Source organism: Elephas maximus, chromosome 5 (assembly GCF_024166365.1).
Source record: "Elephas maximus indicus isolate mEleMax1 chromosome 5, mEleMax1 primary haplotype, whole genome shotgun sequence".
NCBI classification, from domain to species: Eukaryota; Metazoa; Chordata; class Mammalia; order Proboscidea; family Elephantidae; genus Elephas; species Elephas maximus.
Genome location: NC_064823.1, coordinates 82,631,462 through 82,643,170, shown reverse-complemented (window position 1 = coordinate 82,643,170; position 11,709 = coordinate 82,631,462).

The window sequence follows — 11,709 nt, the reverse complement described above, 5'->3', positions numbered from 1 at the left end:
GTGGTGCCCAAATATCAGTATCTGTAGGTCTTTTTATTGGACAATTACGTTTCTCCATAGACTAGCCCTTCACACTTATGCCTAGAGATGTACATCTGACTGTAGCTTTTTTGGAGCAGGGTAGGTGGAATAGGGTTGGGAGACTCACCATTCAGCATGAAGACATTCATTTATTTTCCAGGTTTTATTCCTGTTTTCTGATGTGCCTGATGTCCTTGCTGCCTCTCAGGTGTAGTTTATCTAAAGAGTAATTTCTTGCTTTCTTTTGGGGATGAAGGAAGGAATTCAGGATCCACCTGCTCCCTGAACAGTCTTTCAACCAATACCCCCATTTTCAACCACACTCTTTGCCATAGCTTTCTGAATTAACTGAAACCTTGAACTCTTTAGCCCTTCTGGGATACTCTGGAATGAATGGACTTCCTGGTCTTTATTATCCTCTGCAAAATGCTAGGGTGCAACTTCCTCTGATCTACTAAGTTACCTACCACTCCTCTATCTACTTTCCATCTTTCTTTTTTATCATTGTAAAAACATAGTTAACACAACATTCCTTGCTTGCTGAAAGTGATGAGGACTTGAAGCACTTACTGATGAAGATCAAAGACTACAGCCTTCAGTATGGATTATGCCACAACATAAAGAAAATACAAATCCTCACAGCTGACTAATAACATCATGATAAATGGAGAAAACACTGAAGCTTCAAGAATTTCATTTTACTTGGATCCACAAACAATGTGCGTGGAAGCACCAGCCAAGAAATCAAATGACATGTTACATTGGGCAAATCTGCTGCAAAAGACCTCTTTATTTATTTATTTTTAAATTTATTTATTGTGCTTTAGGTGAAAGTTTACAAATGAAGTCAGTCTCTCATACAAAAAGCCACACAACCCACTGTGCACTCCCAGCTGCGCTCCCCTTAATGAGACAGCACATTCTTCCTCTCCATGTTCATTCAACCAACTCCTGTCCCCCTCTGCCTTCTCATCTCTCCACCAGGCAGGAGTCACCCACATAGTCTCATATGTCTCCTTGAACCACAAAGTTCACCCCTCACCAACATCATCGTCTATCTTATAGTCCAGACCAACCCCTACCTGTAGAGTTGGTTTTGGGAATGGTTCCAACCTTGGGCTATCAAAGGGTCCAGGGACCATGACAGTCATGGTCCCTCCAGTCTCAGTCAGACCATTGATCCTGGTTTTTTTTTTTTACAAGAATTTAAGATCTGCAATCCACTGTTCTCCTGCTCCATTACAGATTCTCTGTTGTGTTCCCTGTCAGGGCAGTGATCAGTGGTAGCCCGGCACCATCTAGTTCTGGTCTCAGGCTGATGTAGTCCCCAGTTTATGTGGCCCTTTCTATCTCCTGGGCTTGTATTTACCTTGTGTCTTTGGTGTTCTTCATTTTCCTTTGTTTCAGGTAGGTTGAGACCAATTGATGCATCTTGGACGGCCGCTTGCTAGCGTTTAAGACCCCAGACATCTCTCACTGAAGTGGGATGCAGAACTTCTTCTTAATACATTCTGTTATGCCAATTGACCTAGATGTCCCCTGAAACCATGGTCCCCAGACCCCAATCCCTGCTACTCTGGCCTTCAAAGCTTTTGGTTGTATTCAGGAAACTTCTTTGCTTTTGGTTTAGTCCAGCTGTACTGACTATCCCTGTGCTATGTGTTCCTCTTCCCTTCACCTAAAAAAATTTTTGTCTATTATCTAGTTAGTGAATATTCCTCTCTTTTCCTCTCCACCCTCATAACCATCAAAGAATATTTTCTTCTGTGTTTAAACTTTATCTAGAGTTCTTATAATAGTGGTCTCATACAATATTTGTCCTGCAAAAGACCTCTCTCTTTGAAGTGTTAAAAGGCAAAGATGTCACTTTGAGGACTAAGGTATGCCTGACCAAAGCCATGATATTTTCAATCCCCTCATATGCATGCAAAAGCAAGACAATGAGTAAGAAAGACTGAAGAAGAATTGACACCTTTAAATTAAATTAATTAAATTAAATTATGGTGTCCCAGAAGAACAAATGAATTTGTTTTGGAAGATGTACAACCAGAATGCTCCTTAGAAGGGAGGATGATGTGACTTCATCTCATGTACTTTGGACATGTTATCAGGAGGGACCAGTCCCTGGAGAAGGACATCATGTTTGGTAGATTAGGGGTCAGTGAAAAACAGGAAGACCCTCAACAAGATGGACTAACACAGTGGCTGCAATAATGGGTTCAAGCATAGCAATGATTGTGAGCACGGCACAGGGCTGGGCAGTGTTTTGTTCTGTTGTAAATGGAGTAGCTATGAGTCAGAACCCACTCAATGGCACCTAACAACAACAACAACACAAAATTCACCAATTCAATATTTTTTGCATGTATAATTCAGTGAGACCAATTACATCAATCATGTTATGCAACCATCACCAATATCCCTTGCCAAATTTTCCACTGCCATCTTTTAAAGAAATGTGTTTACATCTTTTGATGGTTTGAAGTATTTTCTCTCTTTCTCTCTCTCCCTCTTTCTGTCTCTCTCTCTCTCCCCCATGGAGTGGAATTCCATTTGAGTGGAATTTCAGGAGACATCAAAGATAAATGAATATGCTCAATCCACTGGGTTTAACCAGAAGTTTGCTTTTTATTCTCTGCATCCTTTCACAGTCTATTTTCTACCTGAATCCAATGTGACCTGGTGAAACCTAAGTCAAATTATATCTCTTCTGTGCTCAGAACCCTCCAGTGCCTTCCAAATTCACTCTGAGAAAAATCCAATATTCTTAAAACGCTTATACATTCACACAATCTGGTCCCTACTGCTTCCCCTTTACCTCTTTAATCTCATCTCCCGCTACTCATTCCCCTTTCACTCTGCTCCAGCCACACTGGCCTTCTTACTCTTCTCCAAATACACAGAGCATACTCACATCGATGGTTTGTGTTCTCTCTGGTCTCTCGGCCCAGAAAGGCCTCCTTCCAGATAATTACGTTATTACCCTTCAACTCCTTCAAGTATTTCATCAAATATTCCCATCTTAATGAGTCTTACATTGACCACCTTATTTAAAATAACAACTACCACCAGCCCCGATCTATCTCCTCAATATCTGCTTTCTTTTTCTTCATAACACTTATGAAAATCTGTGTTAACTTTTTTTTATAAAATTTGTTTTAAACCTTCCCTCAAAATATAAGTCAATGAAAGCAGAAACTCTGTTTTGTTCACTGCTAAAAACAGCACCTAACACATAGTAAGTTTTCAATGAATACTTGTTTCATGAATGAATGAATATGTAAATTAATAAATAACTTGCTCCCCAAAATTTCAAGTTAAGAAACTCTTTCAGGTAGCACAAGGTGGCCCTGACCAGGGTCTAGTGGCTGAAGAAGACCCTGACAAGAGGTGAGAGAACATACCAGGAGGAACAGGTGAGTCCAGGCTGGTGATCCAGGATCAATATAAAGGCACAAGGCTCTATGAGAGAGGCTGATTTCAACACAGTATGTGGCTGAGTCTAGAAATCTTTCCATATCAGGTATCTAGGCTCCTTTACATGGTATCATAGCATGAAAACACTGGCCAAACATGTGAACATGGTGGATAGAGCACTGTAAACCAAGCATGGGCAAAACTGCAGGGTGACTACACACCTGGCCCAGCAAGAACATGGATGCTGGCTAGATGTGTCTGAGTGGGACCATTCAGGATCAAGGTTCAACAACATGGTCACCATGAGATCATAATCAAACAATGGTGTTTATGGACTGTCTTAGTTTCCTACTGCTGCTGCAACACAAATACCATAAGTGGGTGGCTTTAAAGAACAGAAATTTGTTTTCTCCCCATTCTGGAAGTTGAAAGTCTAAACCGGGGTCTTGGCTGTGTTGACTCCTTCCTTGTCAGTAGCCCTGAACATTCCTTGGCAATCCCCACATGGTGTCTGCCTTCCCCCATGTGTGCATGTCTTTGTGCCTAATCTTTTTATAACTCAAAAGTGATGAATTTAGAGCCCACCCTAGTCAGGCATGATCTCTAATTAACATAACAAAGAAAATTTTATTTCCAAAAAGAGTAACATCTATAGGTATGGAATTAGGATTCCAACTCATATTTTTGAGTCTCACAATTCTAACATGGACTAACAAGGTTTGTCAACTTTCTCCTTCTGCTTGGCCTATGAGAACTGGACTGGCCTTCTTCATTAAACTGAATAAGCCATCATGATTCTTGAGCAATTATAAAGGATGGTGGAGATAGAGTATAAGACATTGGGGGTAGACGGGCAAAGGACCAAAATTGAACTTCCTGATACATGGTAATTAATTAATTAATTAATTATTTTAAAAGAAAAAAGGTTTAACAAATGCTTTTTATGAAACTGATGAAACAGGCCATAATGGTTAAATTTGTTGCTGTTGTTGTTAGTTGCACTCGAGTCAATTCCAACTCATGACAATCCCATATGCAGAGTAGAACTGCTCCATAGAGTTTCCAAGGCTGTGACCTTTAGAAAGTAGATTTCTAGGCCTTTCTTTCGAGGTACCTCTGGGTGAGTTCAAACTGCTGTTTGGTTAGTTGTTGAGCACATAATCATTTGTACCACTCAGGAACTCCTAGTAGTTAAAGTGGTAAATATTTAGCAGAATGATGAAGAGTATCACTTGCCTTTTAGACTTATTCTGATAATTATTTACTAAGTACTTGGCAGTACCCAGCACTCAGAAGTGTGCAAAACAGAAAAGCTATTATTAATAGATAAATCATAGGACAGTAACACAAAATTATCATTTGTATTTAAATGTTCATTCTGCTACAAACTAGATCAGTATAATTTTCTCAGTCAGTCCTTACTGACAAAATAAAAAGTTGGGCATCTTCCATTAAGGCCCTGGATTTACGTCACTAGTATACGTGGGGGAAAGCTTACATCACCCTCAAGGAAATTAGTGTTCGTCACTTAATTACTTATCCCAACAAAATAGAGGCTCATATTCCAGTGACTTTTTAACAACATTTTTAATTCAATTCCCTCCTCTGTAAAAGGAAGGCAATACCTCCCTCACAAGTATTTTATGAGGGTCAAACGAGGTAATATTTGTCAGCAAAGCATGAAAGTAAAACTTTATTATTATGGTTGGTGCTGCTGCTGTTGTTGTTTCTGATACGATTTACTTCAGTGCGCACACCCGCCTTATGCTTTGAGAAGTTTCCCTTTGCATAGTTCCCGAAGCAATGTGCTCAAAAGTATATGAGGGGAGAGGTTAGGCCAGATACCTGGGCTCCTTGGCCCTCGGCCATCTGCAAAATGGGAACAATTTCTGGGAATGTTTCATTCAGAGAGTTCCGGAAGGATTTGATATAAAAGACATGGTGTGAAGGCACAGGACATTTTTACTTTGATCCTGGCAACAACATTGAATTCCCTGGAGATCTTACTAAAACTGAGATGATTGTGCAATGCAAACATCTACGCTAACAATGCAACTGCCAACCTTTCTAGAGAGTATAACTCAGACTTATATTCATATTGGAGCCCTGGTGGTGTAGTGGTTAAGAGCTACAGCTGCTAACCAAAAGGCTGGCAGTTGGAAACCACCAGCCCCTCCTTGGAAACTGTTTGGGGCAGTTCTACTCTGTCCTATAGGGTCACTAGGAGTTGGCATTGGCTTGACAGCAACGGTTTTTTTTTTTAATATTCATATCAGTTCATGTAATTCAGTGAGGCACATAATTCAAAGGGCTGAATATTACTGTCCATTATGGGTAATTCAGAAATCAAATAATCATGGGTTTTGGGGGGGGTGCTGGAAATTTGCGGTAGGTTTTGAGTTTTGCCGTTTGTTTCCTGCTTTTGCTTTCAAGGTAGGATTGTCATATTTAGCAAATAAAAATACAGAATGCCCAGTTAAATTCAAATTTCAATAGAGTTAACCATTGAGTTTTATTTTAATCCAAAGCAAATAACCCGTAGAGTTGTATTTTGGGAAGAAGAATGATTTCTATTTCAAGGCAGCAGAAAACTAAGATGCCCTACATAGACTTTTTTTTTTAATATAGCCTACAAATGGAAGGGACTGAATGTTTTTAGCTCTGGTTGTCGTATAATTGGAACTTCACTTCAGGACAAGAGTTCTGGCACGTAGTGATGTGTACAGCAGACATGGGATCAGCAAAACCCATTCAGATTTTGTTGTTTAGGGAAAGAGAGAGGTGTGGAGCTCAGAGGTAGTAAGACAAATAGGAAAGAAAGGAACCAGGGTGTGAGAGACGTTGGAGCAGCAGAGTCGACGCAACCCAGAGTGAATTAAATGAGGGAGGAAAGAGAAAATGAAATGTCAAAGGTAATGCTGGAGTTCTCAGTATAGAAGAATATCAGTCACACTAGAGGAAAATGGAGAAATCAGAGAAAAGGCTGATTTTGAGGGCAACAATTATAAAATGTATTGGAGACTTAAAGAATTTAAAATGCTCTATTACATAGCAAGAGCATATCCGAAGCTAAAGGCAACTATATTTGTATGAAATTTAGAATGCAACAAAGTACCTTCCAGTAAAAAATGGAAAACACACACACACACATTATTGGTATATATACATATATATACATGCACACACATTGAGGCGCCCCGGTGGCACAGTGGTTAAAGCACTCGACTGCTAACTGAAAGGTTGGCAGTTTGAACCCACCAGCTGCTCCGTGGGAGAAAGATGTGGCAGTGTGCTTCCATAAAGATTTACAGGCGGGGAAACTCTATGCGGCAGTTCTACTCTGTCCCTCTGTCCTATAGGGTTGCTATGAGTCAGAATCAACTCTGTGACAGTGGGTTTGGGTTTAGACACATACATAGCTTTACATATAGCTTTAAACATGAAGAAATTTTTACATCATTTTCCCGAAATAACAAGTTCTGAGTAATTATATCTATTCAATTAATCTTCTTTCCAAGAAAAGCAATCATTAGTATTTTTTAATTTAATTAACCTATAACCAAAGTTTATTAAGCACTGACATTGGGTGTTGCGGAAACCCTGGTGGCGTAGTGGTTAAGTGCTACGGCTGCTAACCAAGAGAACGGCAGTTCAAATCCTCCAGGCGCTCATTGGAAACTCTATGGGGCAGTTCTACTCTGTCCTATAGGGTCGCTAGGAGTCACAATCGACTTGATGGCAATGGGTTTGGTTTTTTTGGCTTGGTGGGTCCTGCATTGTTTTACATGCTGGGGACACAGAAATGGAGATTGACAAGTCTCCTATCCTCACAGAGAATGGGAAGTACACCAAAGGCAGGAGTACTTGCATAAATGTTGTTGTTGGGTGTTGTTGAGTCAGTTCGGACTCATAGCAACCCTATGTACAACAGAATGAAACACTGCCCAGCTCCGTGCCATCCTCAAAATCAGTGTTATGCTCAAGTACATTGTTGCAGCCACTACGGTAATACATTCTGTTGAGGGTCTTCCTCTCTTTCACCGACCCTTTACCAAGCATATCCCTCTCCAGGGACAGATCCCTTCTGATAACATGTCCAAAGTATGTGAGATGTAGTCTCGCCATCCTTCCTTCTAAGGAGCATTCTGGCAGTACTTTTTCCAAGACAGATTTGTTCGTTCTTTTGATAGTCCATAGTATATTCAATATTCTTTGCCAGCACCACAATTCAAAGGCATCAATTCTTCTTCCATCTTCCTTATTCAGTGTCCAACTTTCTCATGTGTATGAGGCGACTGAAAACACCACAGCTTGGGTCAGGTGCACCTTATTCTTCAAGGTGACATCTTTGCTTTTAACACTTTAAAGATTTGCCCAATGCAATACATCTTTTGAACTCTTGACTGCTGTTTCCATGGGTATGGATTGTGGATTCAAGTAACATGAAATCCTTGACTATTTCAATCTTTTCTCCATTTATCATGATGTTGCTTGTCGGTCTAGTTGTGAGGATTTTTGTTTTCTTTGTGTTGAGGTATAATCTGTACTGAAGGCTGTGGCCTTTGATCTTCATCAGTAAGTACTTCGTTCTCTTCACTATCAGCAAGGAAGGTTGTGTCATCTGCATAACCCAGGTTATTAATGCATCTTCCTCCAATCTTTATGCCCTGCTCTCACAGAGCCCAACTTTTCAGATTATATGCTCACCATACAGATTGAATAGATATGGTGAAAGGATACAACCCTGACACACACTTTTCCTGACCTTAAACCACACCGTATTCCCTTTTTCTATTCCAAAGACTGCCTCTGGATCTGTGTACAGGTTTCTCACAAGCACAAATAAGTGTTCTGGAATTCGCATTCTTTGCAATGTTATCCATAATTTGTTTTGATTTACACAGTCAAATGCCTTTGCATAGCCAATAAAACACAGATAAACATTATTCTGGTATTCTCTGCTTTAAGCTAGGATCCATCTGACGTCAGTAATGATATCCCCAGTTCCATATCCTCTTCTGAATCCAGCCTGAATTTCTGGCAGTTCCCTGTTGATATACTGCTGCAACCACTTTTGAATGATCTTCAGCAAAATTTTACTTGGGTGAGATATTAATGATATATCAATAATTTCAGCATTCAGTTGGATCACCTTTCTTGGGAATAGGCATAAATATGGATCTCTTCCAGTCTGTTGGCCAGGTAACCTTCTCCCAAATTTCTTGGCATAGACTAGTGAGCATTTCCAGCTCTACATCCATTTGTTGAAACATCTCAATGGATATTCCATCAATTCCTGGAGCCTTGTTTTTTGCCAATGCCTTCAGTGCAGCTTGTAATTTTTCCTTCAGTACCAATGGTTTCTGATCTTACGCTGCCTCCAGAAATGGTTGAATGTTGACCAATTCTTTTTTGGTATAGTGACTCTGTGTATTCCTTCCTTCCTCTTTTGATGCTTCCTGCATAGTTTACTATTTTCCCCGTAGAATGCTTCTTTATTGCAACTTGAGGCTTGAATTTTTTCTTTAGTTCTTTCAGCTTGAGAAATGCTGGGCATGTTCTTCCCTTTTGGTTTTCTATCTCCAGCTCTTTACACATATCATTATAATACTTTATTTTGTGTTCTCCAGCCACCCTTTGAAATCTTCTGTTCAGCTCTTTTACTTCATCATTTCTTCCCTTTGCTTTAGCTACTCAACGTTCAAGAGCAAGTTTCAGAGTCTCTTCTGACATCTATTTTGGCCTTTTCTTTCTTTCTTTCCTATTTTTTAATGACCTCTTGATTTCTTCATGAATGATATCCTTGATGTCGGTCCACAACTCACCTGGTCTTAGGTCATTAGTGTTCAAAAGATTAATAAATAGAGTATATCATTTCTGGAGGAGATAAGCAGTTAGAGTAAAAATAAAATAGGGTAAATATTAGAGAAGGACTGGGTTTCTGGGAATCTATTTTGGAGATGCTCAAGGAAAGGATATCTAACCAGGTAACTTTGCACAAGGACCTGTATAAAGCAAGGAAAAGAGCTCTGGTGGGAAAGAGGCCCAAATAGAAGAAATAGTAACAGCAAAGTTCTCTATGGTCAGTAGGGTGTATAGTATTATCACAATTCTCCCTCCCTCCCCACCCTTGCAATGGCTTCACTCCGTGCAGAGTTTACTCCCCACCAACTTTAGACTTGGGTATGGGTCTTGCTTTTGGTCCAATGATATGAGAATCGATGTAATATGCATCACATCTGCCTAGAAGTTTTAAATGTCCTTGTGTGGTTTGGCTGGGCCTCTAGTGCCATGGGGAGAGCATGCCTTGGGAAGCTACTGCTCCCAGAATGAGAAGCACATGCAACACACTTGGACCTGACCCACAGCCCGACGCAGAGCTGCCCCAATCAACCCACAGAGCCATAAGCAAGAAAAGTATTTCTGTTGCAAGCCACTAAGATTTTTGGGATTGTGTTACAAGATCACGACCGATGCAGCAGAAAAGAGCTTGAATGTCTGAGAAACAAGAAGAGGCCAGAATAGCTAGAGCATAAGAGGTGGCAAGAAGAATACTTAGAGACAAGGCGGCCAGAGAGGACAGCACATGGGCTTCATAGGCCATACGAAGGAGTTTGAGTTTGAAATGTTTTCTAAATGTGGTGTGAGCCACTTGAAGATTTTGAGGTTTATGTTTTACAACAATCTTTCTGGATGATCTGTGAAGAGTAGAATTAAAGGGGGTAAGAATGGGAGAAGGGCTGGACCTAGAGTATAGCAGTGAAGAGCATAACAAGTGTTCTTTTGACGTACATTTGAGGATCAAGCAGGCAGGGCTTGCTGGTGTTTTGGAGGTGGAGGTTGCAGGTCAGGAGGCACTGAGGATGCTTCCCTAGAATTTTGACCTAACTCTCCAGTATATTCCCAGCGCTGCTCCGTGCTCTGTGGGAGACAAAAACACACAAGACGTGGTTCCTATGTACTGAACTTTATAAAGTAACACATGAATTTTAGATTAAAATAGTCTTTGTTTTAAGGAAAAGAAAAGAAAATTGAAACCCTATTGTAAATACTGAAAATCTCAAGGAACATTTTACACAAGAAATATTATTGTATATATAGAACATAACAACAGATCTGTATACCTAACACACACATGCACGTGCACACACACACACACACACACGCAAATGATTTTAACCATGACTTCTATCTATCTTTAGGAGCACAGATACTCTGAGTATACAGCAAGTATGGGTGACTTGCTGGTGAACTCTCTACTTGGAACAACGATAGTAGGAGCAAGAACTAAAAGGAAGGACATGTGGGAAAAGTGTTACGTAAAATTTGCTGATTTGTTCAGATGAGCAAGGAGCTGAACACAGTTTTAAGGTTTTAGGTATGGATGACTGCGAAAAGATGCATTTGAGGAAAAGAGAGAGAGAGGCCAGTTTAGGAAGGGAGAGAATATTGAGTTTCAGCTGTGTCATGTTCAGATGGCCGCAGAGTATTCTGTGGAAATGAGCAGCAGTACCTGGAAAGAAAGAACTGGACTAAGAATAGTAATCACAGTTTCTGAGCACTTACTAGGTGCCGGACACTGAGCACTTTACATGTGTTATCGTGTTTGACCCACATAAACCCCCTAAATGCCCAGTGGGGAGACTCTGGCTTGGAGAGTCAAACAGGTACGCAGGTGTCAGAGGCAGGCTGATAAAGCCAGCCAATCTGATTCCGCAGGCTGGAAGCAGGTAAGGTTATAGAGGCTGCAGGCAGGGGCAGCTTTACAGATCTTTATGAATTAAACATAGCCTTGGCTTCTCTTAGTCGCATTTAGATTGGTTTTTCTTTGCACTGCTACAGGATATCTGCTTCTGGTTTGTCTCCCCTCCTGAAGAAACCTCACATTCTTATTACTCTCCCCCAATGTTTAGCACAATGTTGAACATTTTCACTCATTCATTCATTCATTTGTGCAACGAATATTTATTGGGCAGTAATGATGGACCAGGCACTATGCTAGGAGAAGGAGCAGATTCAAAAGACAATCTAATCTCCTCACCTGTGGCATGTTCCAGTAGAAAAGATGGAGATATGTTTGTCATTACAGTGCAGTGGGGTAACTTCTGTAATACAGGCGAAGTGCTATGAAACGTATTTTTGTTGTTGTTAGTTGCCATCAAGTGTGCTTCAACTCACAGTAACTTTATGTATAACAGAAGGAAACATTGCCTGGGCCTGTGCCATCTTCACAATTTTTGGTATGTGCCTTAGTCATCTAGTGCTGCTATA